This window comes from Ips typographus, linkage group LG1 (genome assembly GCF_016097725.1).
Source record: "Ips typographus isolate SLU linkage group LG1, UJ_Ityp_2.0, whole genome shotgun sequence".
NCBI classification, from domain to species: Eukaryota; Metazoa; Arthropoda; class Insecta; order Coleoptera; family Curculionidae; genus Ips; species Ips typographus.
The window spans coordinates 26,150,791-26,171,815 of record NC_138422.1 but is presented as its reverse complement, the minus strand read 5'-3'; the positions used below and the strand labels follow the sequence as shown (position 1 = coordinate 26,171,815).

The 21,025-nt window shown below is 33.5% G+C and overlaps 1 protein-coding gene across 1 annotated transcript in view; it reads left to right on the top strand.

Moving 5' to 3' along the window:
* LOC145723931 (uncharacterized) overlaps positions 1-21,025 on the top strand; it is a 118,293-nt gene that overhangs the window by 69,841 nt on the left and 27,427 nt on the right. The gene's annotated exons all lie outside the window — the stretch shown is intronic.

The window sequence follows — 21,025 nt, the reverse complement described above, 5'->3', positions numbered from 1 at the left end:
AATTTAAAAACTTTTTTTCTGGTTTAATTAACAAAATTCTGTTCCTGTACATTCCATAATTTTATCGACACAAACTAACATGCAGGCGTTTATTGAACCAAATGGAAATCAAAGTATTAACATTTTAAAATTCTCTAAACTCTCGATTTTGCCTATTGTCGCAAAATAAAATACGTAATTAAAGCGGGCGCGCAATTAAAACCGAATTTTAAAAGGGAGAGAAATAAAATAAAATTGTAAATAGGTTCTGTTGAATTAAAAATGTTAATTACAGTTTTTGTGCAGGCCTGCGTTCGTTGCTTCTCTGGAATTTTAATTACTATATTGTAGTACGGCGTAGAAATTCAAGTATTTCAATTAGAAAAAAACTCCCTTTTGTAAGGTTGTTCCTTTTATTTCATTATTTCCAGTGCAAATTAGATTAGAGCTTTTAAGAATATAATATGTTTTCTATATGTATATTTTAGATGGGGGATACTCGGTAAATTGCGGTGATACTAGTTCTAGCAGCAGTTTCAACATGGTAAAATTTAAAAATTTAGAACCATAAATTACTGAAAATCTCCCAATCTATGCACAAAATACGTCAATATTGTAAGATTTAGGTAAGAGTGTTCTCAGCTATTCAAATATGTAAAAACTTTCTAAAAAAATTGGATATAGGTCAGAATAATACTACTAAGACAAATAATGCATGATATGAAACACTTAACAATACAACATAAAACGAAAAAGTATAACAAAAAAAAAACAATTGAACACACAGAATGTTTAATTCAATATAATTAAGAATATGAGACTACTCCACAAATGTGTCCAAAACACTGTATACAGGGTGGTCCAGTTTTAAATGTCAATACTTCACCATTCCATAGCCCATTAAAAAATAAGTTGACATGCATTATGTCATTTTCCTGAAAAATTCTTTCTAAGGAAAATATAGTCCTTCAAATTGTTTCAAATAAATAAATTTGGAACAAGCACTTAAAAAAAAATAAAAGAAATTAATACTTATTATGAATGACGTTTGCCAAAATTCTCCAGTAGAAGTAGATACAGGAAGATGGATTTAATTTTTCTGCCTGATTCTTTACGTCACTGGATATTTTTCAAAAATTTCAGTTTTTTTTACTTTACTTGTCCAATTTGACAAAATAAGTACCTCTTATAAAATTCTGATTTAAAGCTTCGTTTACGAGATAATTGAGTTATTACGTTCAAAGACCCTAAATCAACCCAACTTAACTTAAAAATTGTCTTGAAAACAGTGAAAATTTATTTAAGAAGCTTAAAAAATGTCTTTGTAGCCAGTTTTCATAGTTTCCAGACAAATTGAAAGACTTTAATTTTGAAAATTGACTTAGAAACGAGTAAATTTACTTTGAAACGGTGAAAATTGACTTGAGAGGCTTAAAAATTGTCTTTTGACCAGTTTCCACAAATTGAAAGATTTTAGCCTTCGCAATTGACTTGGAAACTGTAAAGATTGTCTTGAAAGGCTTAAAAACTGTCTTTGTAGTCAGTCGTTATAGTTTTCAGATAAGTTGAAAAACTTTAGTAGTGAAAATTAGGTTGTAGCCATGAAAAACTACTTTATCTAAAATTTTTGACTACAAATTCACACATTTTAGCCTTGAAAATTGACTTGGACACCAAAAAGTAACTCTAAACCAATGAAAAGTGACATCAAAAGCTTAAAATTTCCATTTGAAGTAAGTTTTCATACTCTGAAAATACATTTCAATATTTTAATCTTGAAAATAGTCTTAAATACAGGATATTCACATTAGATTGATAAAAATTGACTTGAAGACTAACTTTTCAGGTTTTTTTCCTTTGCTTTTGATTTTCTTAGAACTCCGGACTATTTTTAGGGCTTTAAAACTGCTTTCAGCTAGGAAAATCGAGTTTTAGGGTTATCTTCATCAAGTTTTTGCAATAGGAGACTTAAAAAACTATTTTTACATTTTCCATAGGCTTAAACATGCCATTTCACGCTTTGTCAGTATTAAATTGACTTCTAGACGCTTCACTTTGCTTTAAGACTGAAAAATCTAATTTTAAACAATTTTTTCTAGTGAAAGTTAAGTTTCAGAATCTTCATTGATGAAAGTAAACAATTTTGGCACTAAATGCTACAATATTAGTCTTAAAGACTAATTTTTAGAATTAAATTCAAAAAATCCCCCTATATCGACGCATTTAAACAATTTTGAAGGTCTGTGTCTTCCTTAGGAAGCGTTCTTCAGGGAAATTACATAATGCATGTCAACTTAATTTTTGATTGGCTATCGATTGGTGAAAAATTGACATTTAAAACTGGACCACCCTGTATATTTATAACCGTAAAAATTCAGTTATATTAGAGAAATTAATAGAGGGTTTTGCTTAAAATAGTGCATGTAGAGTCTGGTAAAGTCTCCTTAAAAAGTACGTTTGAACAGTTTTGTAATTTAGACAAAATCGACATTTGAAAATGGTTTAATAAAAATAAAATTTAAAATAAATCAACTTTGGTAAACGTTGTCTGGTAAAATGTTGCTTCTACTATGCCAATCAAAGAACTTCAATTGATTTGAATTGAGATACACCAACACAAAGGAACAAACGGGGCAATTAAATTTTCTGATCTCTAATCAAGCTTGAAAATAGTTCACGTCCGTGTACATTAATATTGGAAATCATCTCCGGGAAATTGCATGAAAGACGCCAGTTTAATTAAACAACAGAAGACCGAGTTGATTAATTAATAATAAAACTGTACCCCATTAATTTGCAGCTGGAAGCCCTTTTAGATTTCTCGAATAAATTACAACTTCAATTAGCCAATTTTAGAGGACCAATTCGATGCCAATATTTTCCACCTCGAAATGCAGAAGATGTTTAGCAATTTTGTTTGTGTGGAGCGTTTAAGTGGATTTTTTACCAAACAATTGCGTTGCCAATTCAGTAATAATACGGACGCAATCCGGTTTAGGTTATTAACGTCCTATTCAAACACCAAAGGGAAATTGTGGCCGGTGCTTCTGCACCACTGGACTCTTATTGCAATTGCGCAATTATATTCCCGTGGTTTCGAAATAGCAATTTTGGGTTTGCAATTATCGAAACACCCCAAAGTTACCAAGCCAACACTCGGTTGTCCTTTAAACAGAATCTTTTTTTTTTTAAAGCAGTGGGAATATTCTTTAACCTTCCCCAAAATACATGGTTAGTCCGTATATTTAGAGTGCTTTTGAAAAAAATAAAAAGACCCAGAAAAAAACAATGGCAACGATACAAAGGCGTAGAAAGGCCACAGACGTTATTTTTCTTAAATTTTGACTTTAAACTCGGAAATTAACTAAATTCCGACTTCAAACTCTGAATTTAGTTAAATTCCTACTTTGAACTCGGAATTTAGTTAAATTCCGACATCGAACTCAGAATTTACATTGTCATATTGCAAAAGCTCTTCAAACCAAATTAGACAACATTTTTCAGTTGGGCAATATTGCAAACATTCTTCGAAGCAAATTAGTAAGATTTGTTAACTTTGGCAACGTTGCTAACACACTTCAAAGAAATTAGTCGGACTTGTCAGTTTGGTTACATTACAAACACTCTTCGAACCAAAATTGTAGAATTTGTTAGTTTGATAACATTGCAAGGATACTTTTGAACCAAATTACCAAATTTTGTCAGTTAGGCAACATTTCAAACAGTCTTCGATCTAAATTAGGAGAGTTTATTAATTTGGCAACATTGCAAGCAAACACACTTCAAAGAAATTAGTTGAACTTGTCAGTTTGGAAAGATTGGAAACACTCTTCAAACCAAAACTGTAGAATTTGTCAGTTTGACATTGCATATACTATTCAAACCAAATTAGTAAAATTAGGCAGTTTGGCAACATTGCAAGCACTCTTTGATCTCAATTAGTAGATCTAAAATAGTAGAATTTGTCAGTTTGACAATATTGCAACTAAATTGCGAGTTCAAAGTCGGAATTTAGTTAATTTCCGAGTTCAAAGTCGAAATTTAACTAATTTCCGAGTTTGAAGTCGGAATTTAGTTAATTTCCGAGTTTGAAGTCGGAATTTAGTTAATTTCCGAGTTTAAAGTCGAAATTTAAGAAAAATAACGTCTGTGGCCTTTCTACGCCTTCGTACAACGATAATATGAGGATGAATATCTGATTCAAATGAAGAGCTCCAAAATGTACGTAAATCGTCTTCAATTAATGAAATATACATCATTTACACTCTGTATTGTTGGGGCTCTATATTAAAATATATCAAATCGCATATAACTTGACTAAGATAGGAGATAATAACATCTTTTATCTTATTCTGTATAGGTTTCTTTTGAGAATTTCCCTCTCACGCCGACCAGTTTTTATAATCAGGAATTTAAGTAAAATAACTTCCTTAAACATCATTGTAAATTGATATTTAGACTTTTTTTGTTCCGTTTAATGGCGTTACCAACTAGGGTATTTGCCAGCTCAATACGAAAAGAGCCAGATAGGCGAGCTCAAAGCTCCTGGTTCTCTAGAGCTTTTTGATTAAGAAGTTTTTAGTGCTGTGAATTTTCTGCGTTTTTGTGGTGTTCTTCAGGTGGTTCTTGGCTTACTTTCTTCTTCTACTTCTTGGCTAATCGCTTGGCTAATGGTATTATCCCAAAAAAACCACACAGGAAGGACTTCACAACTACTCTAAACACATAGAGACATCTCTATTAAAAGTCCAGGTACCGGAAAAAGTTTTTATCTACAACAAAACGAAAACACAAATTTTCCCAACAACACACGTCACAATTTAATTTTATTGATATTGAGAAATTTATTGATAATGTCAATGATCTCTGCATTTGGCTTTCCTAAAACAACTTCAATATTTAAAGGTGCAGTAACACCCACTTTGATTAACTGACACTCAAAAAAGATATGGTTTAAATCTTCAATCTGTCCACAATCACAAAAATGATCATCCTTAACTTTAATTTTAAATAAATGAAGTTTTGTACAACAATGACCAATGAATATTTAGACTTGTAGAACAAATCAACCTAAGCTTGACAAAGATTGTCTTGTAATACAATACAGCAGTCAGCTTAAGTCTTCAATAATGTTGGTTTTGTTAATCCTGTACTGGGACGTGTGATATAAGTAGAGTAGAATTCTATTTATCGACTATATTCTAGGTGTTGGACATTCAATGCACAAAGAGCTAGAAAGCCACAACATCGCGTGAATTCGGCACCTCTAAAAGGTCTCTAATTCACGCCATATTTTGGCTTTCTAGCTCTTTGTGCATAGACTGTCCGACACATACATAGAATTCTACTCTACTTATATCACACTTAGTCCCAGTGCTGGATTAGAACATCATATACTTAAATCTAAATTACATTGGGTTGGTTCTAATTATAACGCCCTTTTGTGTAGCAGAAAAACTCTTGATTGGCAGTTTAAAAAAGGTTTTTTTGTATAAAACAACAACCTGTAAATTGGGCTTAAAGCTCGCACCCTTAGCAACCAGCCAGAAATAAGTTTCGAGTTTTAATGATGGCGGAATGTTTAAAGAGCAAAATCGAGCCGGGGCTACGAGTTTTATAAACGAGCAACATGTCCGACGGAATTAAAACATTCATCCGGACATGGCGGATTGGACGGGGTCGACTTTATTAAAGCGCGAACTTTCCATATCGTATCTGGGACATAACTCCCTCCTGACAGGCTTTATTGCTTATCCATAAATCTGGCAAGCACTCTGTCTGGACGACCGGGCGATATTACGACCTGGACTTGCCCCGGAGTTATGACCTATCAAATTTTCGATATCGCAGCAATACATTGCCGTTCTTTCTCTCTCGATTTATGTAAATTGCCTACGTAATGGCCTCAGACTCACACATGTTCGATATTTATTTACCACTTTCAGATGAATGTCAAGATGATATCATTGATTGCTTAGATTTGCTTGTATGTATTAAATAAATGAAAGTTTCATAAAACCAAACATATAACAGGATGTATATATCAAAAATCAAACACAACTTTTACATTGCCTTTAAAATGTGGAAAAAACTATAAAATGTTGAATATTACATAATTAAAAAAAACACATCCATTTAACAGAGGCTTCTAGATTTCTATTATAAATGACAAAAGTCTCCAAAACCACTCAAATCATACAAGAATTTTCTTCCTGCCTCTAAAATCAATCCGACTTAGAATTATTTAAGAAATTGCTGGTGCTTCTAAATTTCTTGTAAACTATTTAATAATCTATTCTAAAATTCAGATGAATTTAAAAATATTGTTAATACTGCGAATTTCCTCTAAAACCCCTCAAATTATTCAAGAAACTTTAAGTAAAGGTTTCTTAAAATTACCCTGAACGTATTGAGCTGTATAAACCTGACAACAGTGCTAACTTTCAGAAATTACTTTTTAATTAATTGCTAGTTTATTTGACGAGTTGGCTGAAAATAAATGACACTCTACTACTGCCACTCTTCACGGTATTACATTACACAGACAGTTGTAGAGGCCTTTGGATCTTTTTAGAAGGTTCTCAGTAGCATTTAGAGGTCTTCAAACCATCTTAGAGGCCTCTGATAATTTAAAACAAGCCTAGGAGAGTTTAAGACTTTTGTAGAGGCCTCTGACACTTTTTAGAAGATTCTCCGTAGCGTTGAAGGTAAATGAATCTTTTAAAATGGTTCTAAAGGCCTATGACAATTTAAAATAGTTTTGGGAAAATTTAAGACAGTTGTAGAGGGATCTGTAACTTTTCAGAAATTTCTCAGTATATTCAAAACGGTCCTAGAGGCCTTTGACAATTTAAAACAAGTCTGGGAAGGATTAAGATACTTGTAGAGGCCCTTGGCACTTTTTAGAAGATTCTCAATAGCATTTAGAAGTTTGTGGAACTGTTAAAATGATCCTAAAGACCTCTGTCAATTTAAAACAGTGCTGGAAAAATTTAAGACAGTTGTAGAGGCCGCTGGAACCTTTTAGAAGGTTCTCAGTAGCATTTAGAGGTCTTCAGCATATTCAAAACCATCCTAGAGGACTCTGGCCATTTAAAACAGTTCAAAAAGGTTTAAGACAGCTGTAGAAGGCTCTGGAAATTTTAAAACACTTTTAAAGGCCTCTGGAAATTTAAAACAGTTTAAGACAGTTGTAGAGGCCTCTGGAACTTTTTAGAAAGTTCTGAGTAGTATTTAGAGGTTTTCGGCACATTCAAAACCATCCTAGAGGCCTCTGACAACTTAAAACCGTTCTAAAAAAGTTTAAGACACTTTTAGAGGCCTCTGACAATTTAAAACAGTGCTGGAAAAATTTAAGACAGTTGTAGAGGCCGCTGGAACTTTTTAGAAGTTTCTCAGTAGCATTTAGAGGTCTTCGGCACATTCAAAACCATCCTAGAGGCCTCTGGCAATTTAAAACAGTTCTAAAAATGTTTAAGACAGCTGTAGAAGGTCCTGGAAATTTTAAAACACTTTTAAAGGCCTCTGGAAATTTAAAACAGTTTAAGACAGTTGTAGAGGCCTCTGGAACTTTTTAGAAAGTTCTCAGTAGTATTTAGAGGTTTTCGGCACATTCAAAACCATCCTAGAGGCCTCTGACAACTTAAAACCGTTCTAAAAAAGTTTAAGACACTTTTAGAGGCCTCTGGCAATTTAAAACAGTTTAAGACAGTTTTAGAGGCCTCTGAAATTTTTAGAAGGTTCTCAGTACCATTTAGAGGTCTTCGGCACATTCAAAACCATCCTAGAGGCCTCTGACAACTTAAAACAGTTCTAAAAAAGTTTAAGATACTTTTAGAGGCCTCTGGCAATTTAAAACAGTTTAAGACAGTTTTAGAGGCCTCTGAAATTTTTAGAAGGTTCTCAGTACCATTTAGAGGTCTTCGGCACATTCAAAACCATCCTAGAGGCCTCTGACAACTTAAAACCGTTCTAAAAAAGTTTAAGACACTTTTAGAGGCCTCTGGCAATTTAAAACAGTTTAAGACAGTTTTAGAGGCCTCTGAAATTTTTAGAAGGTTCTCAGTACCATTTAGAGGTCTTCGGCACATTCAAAACCATCCTAGAGGCCTCTGACAACTTAAAACAGTTCTAAAAAAGTTTAAGACACTTTTAGAGGCCTCTGGCAATTTAAAACAGTTTAAGACAGTTTTAGAGGCCTCTGAAATTTTTAGAAGGTTCTCAGTACCATTTAGAGGTCTTCGGCACATTCAAAACCATCCTAGAGGACTCTGACAATTTAAAACAGTTCTAAAAAAGTTTAGGACAGCTGTAGAAGGCTTTGGAAAGTTTAAGACACTCTTAGAGGCCTCGGGCAATTTAAAACAGTTGTAAAGGCCTCTGGAACTTTTTAGAAGGCTCTCAGTAGCATTTAGAGGTTTTCGGTACATTCAAAACCATCCTAGTTGCCTCTGACAACTTAAAACAGTTATAAATAAGTTTAAGACACTTTTACAGACCTCTGGCAATTTAAAACAGTTTAAGACAGTTTTAGAGGCCTCTGGAACTTTTAGAAGGTTTTCAGTAGCATTTAGAGGTCTTCGGCAGATTCAAAACCATCCTAGAGGCCTCTGGCAATTTAAAACAGCTCTAAAAAAGATTAAGACAGCAGCTGTATAAGGCTTTGGAAAGTTTAAGACACTTTTAAAGGTCTCTGGTAATTTAAAACAGTTTAAGGCAGTTTTAGAGGCCTCTGGAACTTTTTAGAAAGTTCTCAGTAGTATTTAGAGGTCTTCAGCACATTCAAAACCATCCTAGAGGCCTCTGACAATTTAAAACAGTTCTAAAAAAGTTTAAGACAGCTGTAGAAGGCTCTGGAAAGTTTAAAACACTTTTAGAGGCCTCTGGCAAATTTAAAACAGTTTAAGACAGCTGTAGAAGGCTCTGGAAAGTTTAAGACACTTTTGGAGGACTCTGGCAATTTAAAACAGTTTAAGACAGTTGTATAAGCCTCTGGTACTTTTTAGAAGATTCTAAGTAGCATTTAGAGGTTTTCGGCACATTTAAAACCATCCAAGAGGCCTCTGACAACTTAAAACAGTTCTAAAAAAGCTTAAGACAGCTGTAGAAGGCTCTGGAAAGTTTAAGACACTTTTAGAGGCCTCTGGCAATTTAAAACAGTTCAAGACAGTTGTAGAGGCCTCTGGAACTTTTTAGAAGGTTTTAGTAGCATTTAGAGGTTTTCGGCACATTCAAAACCATCCTAGAGGCCTCTGACAACTTAAAACAGTTCTAAAAAAGTTTAAGACAGCTGTAGAAGGCTCTGGAAAGTTTAAGACACTTTTAGAGGCCTCTGGAAATTTAAAACAGTTTAAGACAGTTGTATAAACCTCTGGAGCTTTTTAGAAGATTCTCAGTAGCATTTAGAGATCTTCGGCATATTCAAAACCATCCTAGAGGCCTCTGGCAATTTAAAACAGCTCTAAAAAAGTTTAAGACAGCTGTAGAAGGCTCTGAAAAGTTTAAGACACTTTTAGAGGACTCTGGCAAATTTAAAACAGTTTAAGACAGTTTTCGAGGCCTCTGGAGCTTTTTAGAAGATTCTCAGTAGCATTTAGGGGTCTTCGGCACATTCAAAACCATCCTAAAGGCCTCTGACAAGTTAAAACAGTCCTAAAAAAGTTTAAGACAGCTGTAGAAGGCTCTGGAAAGTTTAAAACACTTTTAGAGGCCTCTGGCAAATTTAAAACAGTTTAAGACAGTTTTAGAGGCCTCTGGAGCTTTTTAGAAGATTCTCAGTAGCATTTAGAGGTCTTCGGCACATTCAAAACCATCCTAAAGGCCTCTGACAAGTTGAAACAGTCCTAAAAAAGTTTAAGACAGCTGTAGAAGGCTCTGGAAAGTTTTAAAAAACTTTTAGAGGCCTCTGGCAAATTTAAAACAGTTTAAGACAGCTGTAGAAGGCTCTGGAAAGTTTAAAACACTTTTAGAGGCCTCTGGCAAATTTAAAACAGTTTAAGACAGTTTTAGAGGCCTCTGGAGATTTTTAGAAGATTCTCAGTAGCATTTAGAGGTCTTCGGCACATTCAAAACCATCCTAGAGGCCTCTGACAACTTAAAACAGTTCTAAGAAAGTTTAAGATAGCTGTAGGGTTTGAAAAGTTTAAGACACTTTTAGAGGCCTCTGGCAATTTAAAACAGTTCAAGACAGTTGTAGAGGCCTCTGGAACTTTTTAAAAGGTTTTCAGTAGCATTTAGAGGTTTTCGGCACATTCAAAACCATCCTAGAGGCCTCTGACAATTTTAAACAGTTCTAAAAAAGCTTAAGATAGCTCTAGAAGGATCTGGAAAGTTTAAGACGACATGTATGATAAGTTATCTGACAACACATTTTGTCTCTGTGGCGATTATTAAGAGGGATGTGGTTTCTCCGTCTATGAGTTATAGTAAGAAGTAAAGAATTTTCTAATTTCTACACCTGTATACCTAGACAAACTATGGTTAATCAGAGTGAAACATACATTTTACGATTATGACACAAATTCCATCTGTTGTAGAAATAAGACTAGGCTGTTTAGAATTCTGTCAGCGTTTCACTTAATATCAGAAACGTCACAAACACAAGCTTAGCAGCATTATCAGAGTGGTTTTTGCTAATGCTCAAGCTGAATCGATCATTTCCAGCATATTTACATCAGTTAAACTGCCAGCAAGTTAGCCGCAACTATTAAAAGTTTCTTAGTGTAGTTAGGAAAATATAAGACTACTAATTCCAGCCGCGCTAATAAATTAAAAACTTTCTTCTTGTTCCCTCTCCAAGAAAATACATTTCTGTTCTGACTTTTTCATTAAAAGTTCGCCTATTGTGAAAACTGCGAAATCTAGTTAAGGAACATGCAGACAATACGTCTCTTTCAGTCGGAGGTTTTTCACAAGGCCCGAACAGATAAAATTGTAAAAATTACGTCTTCGCCGAGATCCGGCTCTAAACTTTTCAACCGTACTCGTCGGGGGAAAAAAAGGGTTGATGGAATAATTTACTCGGGAGGCTCGAATTTTTGTTGCGCCTTTCGCAAAAAACTGGTTAATTAGGGCAAAATCCAGATTTGCGGAATTAATTTAAACGAGCTGAAAGAGATTTTGCTTTGACGACGACGACGGACTGTTTAAAAGGATTTCGCATTTTTTTCCGCCTGTCGACATTAAAGCGGACGCATATTTATGACTTTTTATACGGGTACATATTTAAACAAAGCCGAGAAGGATTGGAGCGTTAATTGGGAAAAAATTGTTCTATGTCAGTTATTTCCGGATTCATTTTTATGTATGGGAGGGTAAAAACACTTCCAATGAATGTATCTAGATTATACGTCCAGTGTGAAATGTGCAAGCTAAATTTGAACAAAATTTAACAGCAACTTAAATGTTACTATCACACAAATATTTTTTTTTATTAACATTAATTAGATAACAATGGATTTGGTAATATTTTTTAATTTAGAACTGGAGCACACACATGAAGATTCTTGGAAAGTTGATTGTACAATCGATTTGGAGCAGTTGGAAATAGTAGAGTCTTCTTCCAGTGATTTTCTTGGTTTACTTGGTACTAGATTCTTACTTCTAGGATAGTCGACATACATCTGGAGTGACGGTGAATGTCATGGAGAATCTTCAAAAACAGTAAACTGTAAATTAAAAAAAATATAATAATTATATGAATATACTAAAATAATTCTGGCTTCTCCAAGTTAAGAAAAAACATTACGGAGCCATTTGTGCTTCAATAATAATTTAAATTTATCACTCGTATTTTAATACTTCTTCCAGTCTTTTTACTGAAAGTTAATAAATTGCTTCCTCAAGAGAAATGTGTTTAATTTACAAATTTAAGTCGATAATATTAACAATCTGAATTATCTTTTCACTTCATAGTTATTATGAACTTCTTTCTTTAAAATAAGTAATCAACTTTGTGCCATTTTATCTTAAGCGTCATTTTTGTTTTTTGACAATTCCAGGACGAAAAACATGTTTATTCAATTTTAAAAAAATGGTGAGGAACTGGCGTCCCTAATGAACGTACAACCTGGCAGCCAGATGGATTAAATTGCACGGAATATAATTATATTTGTACTTTTTTGTTAATTAAATTAAATTAAAGAAAATCAGGGTTTAGAAACGTTTTCTTGCAGTATGTTATATAAAACGTGTTACTGAGATTTATGAATGTTATATTGCCAATTGTCACGTGACCGTCTAACTAGATAGTGTTATACAATCACGTGACAACTGTCACTAACGTCAAAACTGTCAAACCATGCTCAAAATTTGCAAAAATCAGGGTTTAGAAATGTTTTCTTGCAGTATTTGATATAAAACGTGTTTCTGAGATTAACGAATGTTATTTTGCCAATTGCCACATGACCGTCTAACTAGATAGTGTTATACAATCACGTGACAACTATCACTAACGTTAAAACTGTCAAACCATGCAAAAATCAGGATTTTGAAACGTTTTCTTGCAGTATTTAATATAAAACGAGTTTCTAAGATTTATGAATGTTATTTTGACAATTATCACGTGACGTCTAGCTAAATAGTGTTCTACAATCACGTGACAACTGTCACTAACGTCAAAACTGTCAAACCATGCTCTAAAGTTGCAAAAATCAGGATTTTGAAACGTTTTCTTGCAGTATTTGATATAAAACGTGTTTCTGAAAATTATTACAGTTATTTTCACAATGGTCACGTGACCGTCTAGCTAAATAGTGTTCTACAATCACGTGACAACTGTCTCTAACGTCAAAACTGTCAAACCATTCTCAAAATTTGCAAAAATCAGGATTTAGAAACGTTTTCTTGCAGTATTTGATATAAAACGTGTTTCTGAAAATTATGACAGTTATTTTGACAATTTTCACATGACCATCTAGCTAAATATTGTTCTACAGTCATGTGAAATCAGGGTTTAGAAACTTTTTCCTTGTAATATTCGATATAAAGAATGTTCTTGAGTCACTTTTCGACTACAGTTTATGACACTTTGGAGTTTATTTTTAATGTCCTTTTCACTCTTGAATTATCATACAATCAATTTGAACCACCCTGTATAATTTACGTATTTTTGAAGAATTTTCTTTGTATATTATATATTCATTCCATTTGACTCTATGATAATTATCAAACGCGTGTTGGCATAATAGTTGCAGAATAATTGTATATTGCATGTGTTGTGTGACATTTTGGTTTTTTACCAAGTAACTTTCACAGCACTTTCACTTCAGTTTAATATACTATAACTGAATCTGCATAGTTATCCTATATTTTTGTCGAAGAACGCCCGGATTCCAACTAATCTGTCAAAAACAATTAAAATATCAGTGATAAATTTAATACTTCTTCCAGTCTTTTTACTGAAAGTTAATAAATTGCTTCCTCAAGAGAAATGTGTTTAATTTACAAATTTAAGTCGATAATATTAACAATCTGAATTATCTTTTCACTTCATAGTTATTATGAACTTCTTTCTTTAAAATAAGTAATCAACTTTGTGCCATTTTATCTTAAGCGTCATTTTTGTTTTTTGACAATTCCAGGACGAAAAACATGTTTATTCAATTTTAAAAAAATGGTGAGGAACTGGCGTCCCTAATGAACGTACAACCTGGCAGCCAGATGGATTAAATTGCACGGAAAATAATTATATTTGTACTTTTTTGTTAATTATTTGGGGCTTCCGCTGGTTCGCGTACACGCTCGTCCGCTACAGAAAAATTAGTTGCAAATTGGAATTTTTAATTAAAAATCAACAACAATCCGGTGTTTTTTCGCGAGAGGCGGTTCATCGTAAATTATTCGACGGATTATTAAATCAAATTGACCGTGTATGTACAGTTTCTCTTTGTTTACACATATCCGATAAACGACCTAGATTTTACAAGTTTAATGAAAATTTATACAGCAATACATATGGGAATCTCGTCAATGATAAGAGATGGCAAAATTGCGCCCTGTATAACTGAAAAAAGCCTATTATTATATTGTACAATTGAGCAATAGAACTAAGAGAAAACGCAATAAAACTTATAAATTTAATATACTAGACATTATGTAAACCGATCAGGAAAAGGAATTTTCTAACAATTTAAACAACTTTTATTAAATCCACTAATGTCTCAACGGAAGACAGAAAAGTAGTTTCACGATTGCGATTCAAAGTTGTTCTAGGGCATTTTGACAAAACGTAGAGAGCGCAAGCTGACTGCAGAACAACGGAACCGAACCAGACAAAGTAATTTAATTCCGGAGCCGGTTATTTATGTCTCAATATCGCAGGTTTTGTGTCCAATTTAGCGCCCGGTGACAACTGCCTTGCTAGAGTTTGCACATTTAGAATTTACGGATCGTTGCCGAACATAAACGGTATTCTGATGAGTTAGTGTTCCCGGTCTGGGCGACGCTGTTTACGCTGCACTATTGATGGGGCGCTCTTAGGTGGCGCCGCTATGGTTTTTCTTATCGGGCGTCGTTGTTGCTGACTCAATTGCTCTATGAATGCTATGGTATCGTTTATGGCGCAAACCTACATTAAAGATAGGTTAATAATGTTGAAAGGTTTGAGATTATCAAGATATTCAAGAATTTCCCATAGCTGTTGTCAAAAGTGGTTACGCTAACAGCAGGAAAACACACTACACTTTCTAGTTTTTAGCTTTTATTGTAATTCGTAACCTATTTTTGTGGCATTTCAAAACTGTTTTAGGCATATGTTTGTTTTTAAAATGGTTGGAGAACAAAGGTAATGTAATTACAGTTTGAGCTGCAGTTGACTTTAATTTCATACTTTCTGTGTTTCGTTCAAGACGTTTTTATTATTTTTCTCTTTTATTGCCTCTTTCCCAAAACATTTTATAGCCGAATAGCAAAACGCTTATATTAATTAAAACAGCGAGTTGAAAAAGGTATTTCAATTAACTTTTAAAATGCCCAAAAGTACCTTAAAAACTTTTTTGAAGGAATTATGATAATTATACAAGGTGTATCAGAATAGTGTGTGAGAGTTTTGGTTTTCAAAAAAATATGTTTTTAATTGTTTTTGACAGATAAGTTGGAATCCGGGCGTTCTTCGACAAAAATATAGGATAACTATGCAGAATCAGTTATAGTATATTAAACTGAAGTGAAAGTGCTGTGAAGGTTACTTGGTAAAAAACCAAAATGCCACACAACACATGCAATATACAATTATTCTGCAACTATTATGCCAACACGCGTTTGATAATTATCATAGAGTCAAATGGAATGAATGTAGTATCATAGATAAGGAAAATTTTTCAAAAATACGTAAAATATACAGGGTGGTTCAAATTGATTGTGGGATAATTCAAGAGTGGCAAGGATATTAAAAATAAACTCCAAAGTGTCATAAATTGTAGTCGAAAAGTGACTCAAGAACATTCTTTATATCGAATACTACAAGGAAAAACCCTGATTTCACATGATTGTAGAACAATATTTAGCTAGATGGTCACGTGAAAATTTTCAAAATAACTGTCATAATTTTCAGAAACACGTTTTATATCAAATACTGCAAGAAAACGTTTCTAAATCCTGATTTTTGCAAATTTTGAGGATGGTTTGACAGTTTTGACGTTAGTGAGAGTTGTCACGTGATTGTAGAACACTATTTAGCTAGACGGTCACGTGACCATTGGCAAAATAACATTTATAAATCTCAGAAACTTGTTTGATATCAAATAGTGCTAGAAAACGTTTCAAAATCCTGATTTTTGCAACTTTAGAGCATGGTTTGACAGTTTTGACGTTAGTGACAGTTGTCACGTGATTGTAGAACACTATTTAGCTAGACGTCACGTGATAATTGTCAAAATAACATTCATAAATCTTATAAACTCCTTTTATATCAAATACTGCAAAAAAAACGTTTCTAAATCCTGATTTTTGAGCACGATTTAAGAGTTTTGACGTTAGTGGCAGTTGTCACGTGATTTCAGAAGACTATTTAGCTATACTATGAAGTGACAATTGTCAAAATAACTGTTATAATTCTAAGAAACACGTTTTATATCAAATACTGCAAGAAAACGTTTCAAAATCCTGAGTTTTGCAAATTTTGAGCATGGTTTGACAGCTTTGACGTCAGTGACAGTTGTCGCGTGATTGTAGAACACTATTTAGCCAGACGGTCACGTGACAATTGGCAAAATAACATTTATAAATCTCACAAACTCGTTTTATATCAAATACTGCAAGAAAACGTTTCTAAATCCTGATTTTTGCAATTTTTGAGAACGATTTAAGAGTTTTGACGTTAGTGGCTGTTGTCACGTGATTTCAGAAGACTATTTAGCTATACTATGAAGTGACAATTGTCAAAATAACTGTTATAATTCTCAGAAACATGTTTTATATCAAATACTGCAAGAAAACGTTTCTAAATCGTGAGTTTTGCAACTTTAGAGCATGGTTTGACGTTAGTGACAGTTGTCACGTGATTGTAGAACACTATTTAGCTAGACGTCACGTGATAATTGTCAAAATAACATTCATAAATCTTAGAAACTCGTTTTATATCAAATACTGCAAGAAAACGTTTCTAAATCCTTATTTTTGCAAAACTTTTGTGCATGGTTTGACAGTTTTAACGTTAGAGACAGTTGTCACGTGATTGTATAACACTATCTAGTTAGACGGTCATGTGGCAATTGGCAAAATAACATTCGTTAATCTCAGAAACAAGTTTTATATCAAATACTGCAAGAAAACATTTCTAAACCCTGATTTTTGCAACTTTTGAGCTTGAGCATGGTTTGACAGTTTTGACGTTATTGACAGTTGTCACGTGATTTCAGAAGACTATTTAGCTAGACTATAAGTGACAATCGTCAAAATAACTGTTAAAACTCAGAAAATCGTCTTGTTTCGAAAACTGTGTTAAAATGTAATTCTTGCAAATTCTAGTAACATTTTGACAATTGTGACAATAGTGACAGACATCACGTGGTTTTAGAGAATAATTTGGAGTAGGAAAATGACTCTTTTAAGCGCATTTTTAGAATCCTTATTAAATTTCCTATTCAATAAAGTGAAAAAGTATATAAAAAGTTTCACAACCAACATAATGGCAATAACGTAATTAGAAACGGTAGAACATATACAAAAAACAGAAGAACGGTAGAAGAACTACAAAAACGGTAGACCTGGCAACATTGAGTCTATGAAAAATTCCTCCCCCTTACTACTGGAAATGTGCAACGTTGCCAAACTGAAGGTTCAAGGAGACAATATAAGACGTTTAACATGATGGGTTTGAGTGGCCGACTCATATATGTAGCAATAATTATTAAGATCTCAAAAAGAGAAAAAATATGGAAAACTTCCATTTTAAGAAATTAATAAACAATTATTAGAATGGCATTACTAATTTTGAACAGAAAAGCAGTTCTGTTAACTGAAAAACAAGTCATTTATGCTTAGTAAGGAGAATGACATAAGAAAGGAATAATAACGTGAAAATATGAGTTTTTCTTGCACGAAAGTGATTCATCCACCCTTACTCTGGTAAAAGTAAGTTAAATAAACAATCTGACAACGATTGTATTAAAAAAAAACTAAAAATACGGTGGCACCTAATTCGCACCAGAACCTACACTTGCACCAAAACGTTAGGTTTTTTAGGTATCAAGATTAAGCCTAAGTCAGGGGTATTGTGTTGGCACGACTAGGTTAATGTCATTTTCAACTTAGTTGAAAATAGTGCAAAATTACATTTTCCCAACAAACCTTTTCTGTGTGGTGAGACAGTAAAACCAACTAGCAACTAAGAAATTTTCTGCAACTCACAAACATAAATCAATCATCAAATTTTTTTTTAAATAAAGACGCAAATAAATGTCTAAGTTATTCGATGATTAGATTGTGAGCTACTAACTGAGTGGTTAAACGATTTTCTTCACATTGTACTTTGAATTCAAATGTCTAAATGACATACGGCCAGACTACTACTACGTTACACAACAGTTTTATAAACTCGACCTCGATAGAAAGTACAATATAAAGTTGAACGTAACAGGCCCCGCTCGGTTGTAGAAAATAAGAAATGGACGATCATAAATAAAGTAGTAACATATCGTATTTCATCCACCCACTTTAACCTCTAACGGGCATTTTTCCATTTGTCAACTAAATGCGAAGGAAAGAGGAACTGCGGCAGAAGTAATACGTTGGGTTTCACGTTTGGAGACAAAAGTTTTCGATTCAAGCCGATTTTTCCGCCTCGGGCTTCACTTAACCCGACCCGGCAAAAGTGAAACCAGTTTCCCAGGCCGGCAAATTAACCTTCCGATAAATTTGACTGATAGCTGCATTAAGGGTGAAAGTTGCCGCTTTGCTGACTCCCCCAAAACAATTTCTTAAGGTATTGCGGGCAACACCGGCTCCTAATGGCCAAACTTAGGGGCAATCTCCTGTTGAATCAATCAACGTCACGTAAACCGAGAACTTCAGGACATTCGGATCTTGCTTAATTGCCATGTGTTTGCCCTCGTTTCCACCTAATTTCACCCTTCAGTTGCACATACAATTTAAAACAGACTGAATGCCCTTTAAATGTATCGTCAAAGACCAAAAAAACTCTGACTGGTAATTTGAAATGGCAAACAAATTAAACTGCACGCAAAACAATTACGGTTGTCCTTTTTTTTGTTGGTTTTGAGTGCCTTGTTAACGTAAATGAGTCTCGTATGGTAAATTTTAATTAAAAACTGACAAAACCGTACTTTTTAACTATTTCAAAATTACAAGCTTTTCTATACGGGAAACCAAACTAAACTACTGTAATAAATAATTAAAAAAAACGACACCAAAATAGTTATTCATAGAAATTTCAATTGCATCATTGAGGTTACTAAGACAATTGTTATTTCTAAGCCCGAAGGCGTAAAGGTAATAGTTTTGGAACAAGGTGCGGAAATTGACTATTTTACCTACCATTTCAGTGTAAATAGCTAATTACGCATAGTTTTCCGTTACGTAATGACCATCTTTACGCACAATTGTAAAAAAAACGCACAGTTTTAAGATGGGCCAAAAACTAACTGCTCTAATGTTGGGAAAAATTGATTTTGTTTCCATTTCTTGCTTTATCAAAGTATATTAGATGAAGAATGTTAATAAGTTGAAAATATACTTTTTTTATGAAAAATTACTCTGAATTATATAAATTGTGAAAACAGGACTTTCCATTTTGTCGTAGGTAAAGTATAGTACGTCACACGTGCTATAAGGCATTTTATGCACTCATGGAATTACACACTCGCCTCGCCACTTATTCCATATCGTGCGTAAAATGCTTCTTACAGCACTAGTTACGTAATATACTATTATGTCTGAAATTGAGAAGTTGAAGCTTCTTTACGCAAAAAAGCTATTATTTGAATTAAAACCAAATTTAAGAAAAAATAATTATACAAAGCATTCCAATTAAAATGAGCTATATTGTAATATGTTGACACACTATTTTCCAAGGGAGGTTTTTTTTAACTGAAGAATCAAATACGTCACAGTCAGTCTGACAACACTGCCAAATTAGTGTTTATGAAAAAAAATATGGAAATATTGAAGTGGAGACCATTATTTTCCATTATTTTAGATTTAACTTTGAACAGCTTAAAATGACAAACTTGACATATTAAAGCTTTAATTAAGGCACCTTACTATTTGAAAATCAGAAAAACTGAACGGAGTCGATTGTACAAGTCACGTGACTTGTGACAGCTGTCATACTTAGGTTAAATTACAACATGTGTTAAAACACGATATTTATTTTAGTTTTAAGAAATTTCAACAGTTTGAAAAGATTAATAAGTCCCACATTTAATTTTAAACTTGTGACTTAAATAATGCTAGATGGTCAGATTGACAGTGACATATTCAAATATTATCCGTTTTTTAAAAACATGTCAATTCTGAACCCAGATTGCATTTCAAGCAGTTATTTCTTTGTACAATATGATATCAATGCAATTTTGTTTGGTTGTGACGTCATTCTACTCTACTTTGATTTTCCGTATAATCATAAATCCGAGTACAGAAAACCGATATTTCTTGCAGGTATAAAACACAACGGTTTGAGGTAGTAAAGGTTTATTTGCTCCCTAGAGCTGGTTGGGAGCATATAATTTATTTTACCGTCTCGTAAAGGGACCGGTCTAGGAAATGACATGAACGGAGCCTTGTTTATCCGGCTTTTATATCGACGTTTTGGGAATTAGCTACTAATAGGATTAAACCTCGTTAATAAGATAAGCGCCTAATCAAGATGAATGGCAAAATTGCCCGTTTCGGTCAACCCGATCCAGATAATCGATCCTGAATGGCCTGATAGGTGAAATTTCAAAACTCATAATCCACATTAGTTTATCGTATAACGCATTCAGCTTAAACGTGTTTATCACTCAGGTTGTCATGTTATTAAACGGTGACCTATGTTGAAAAGTTTGGTGGTTATAATAATTATTTACATTACCTACTCGTGTGGTAAACCTTGGTTTTAGAGAATAATTTAGCTAGGCATTCACGTGACCCAGAGAATAAAAAAATACTGTTTTAATTTTTGGAATCCTCATTAAATTTCCTGTCCAATAACCTGAAAAAAAAAAAAGTTTGGACTGCCAGAAACACAGATTAAAAGGACAGTTAAGGACAAAATTGCCTGAAAAAGACCCTTGGAGTGAGACAATGACTGTTTTAAGCACATTTTTGGAATCCTCATTAAATTTCCTATCCAATAACTTGGAAAACAGTACAAAATTTAGTACAGTCAGGGAGAAAAGCGGTGTCAAACTTTGAACTGCCAGAAACACAGTTTAAAAGGACAGTTAAGGAGAAAATCGCCTGAAAAACTCACTTGGAGTGGGAAAATCACTCTTTTAAGCACATTTTTGTAATCGTCATTAAATTTCCTATCCAATAACTTGAAAAACACAAAAAAATTTAGTACAGTTAGGGAGAAAAGCGGTGTCAAAATTTTAGCTGCCAGAAA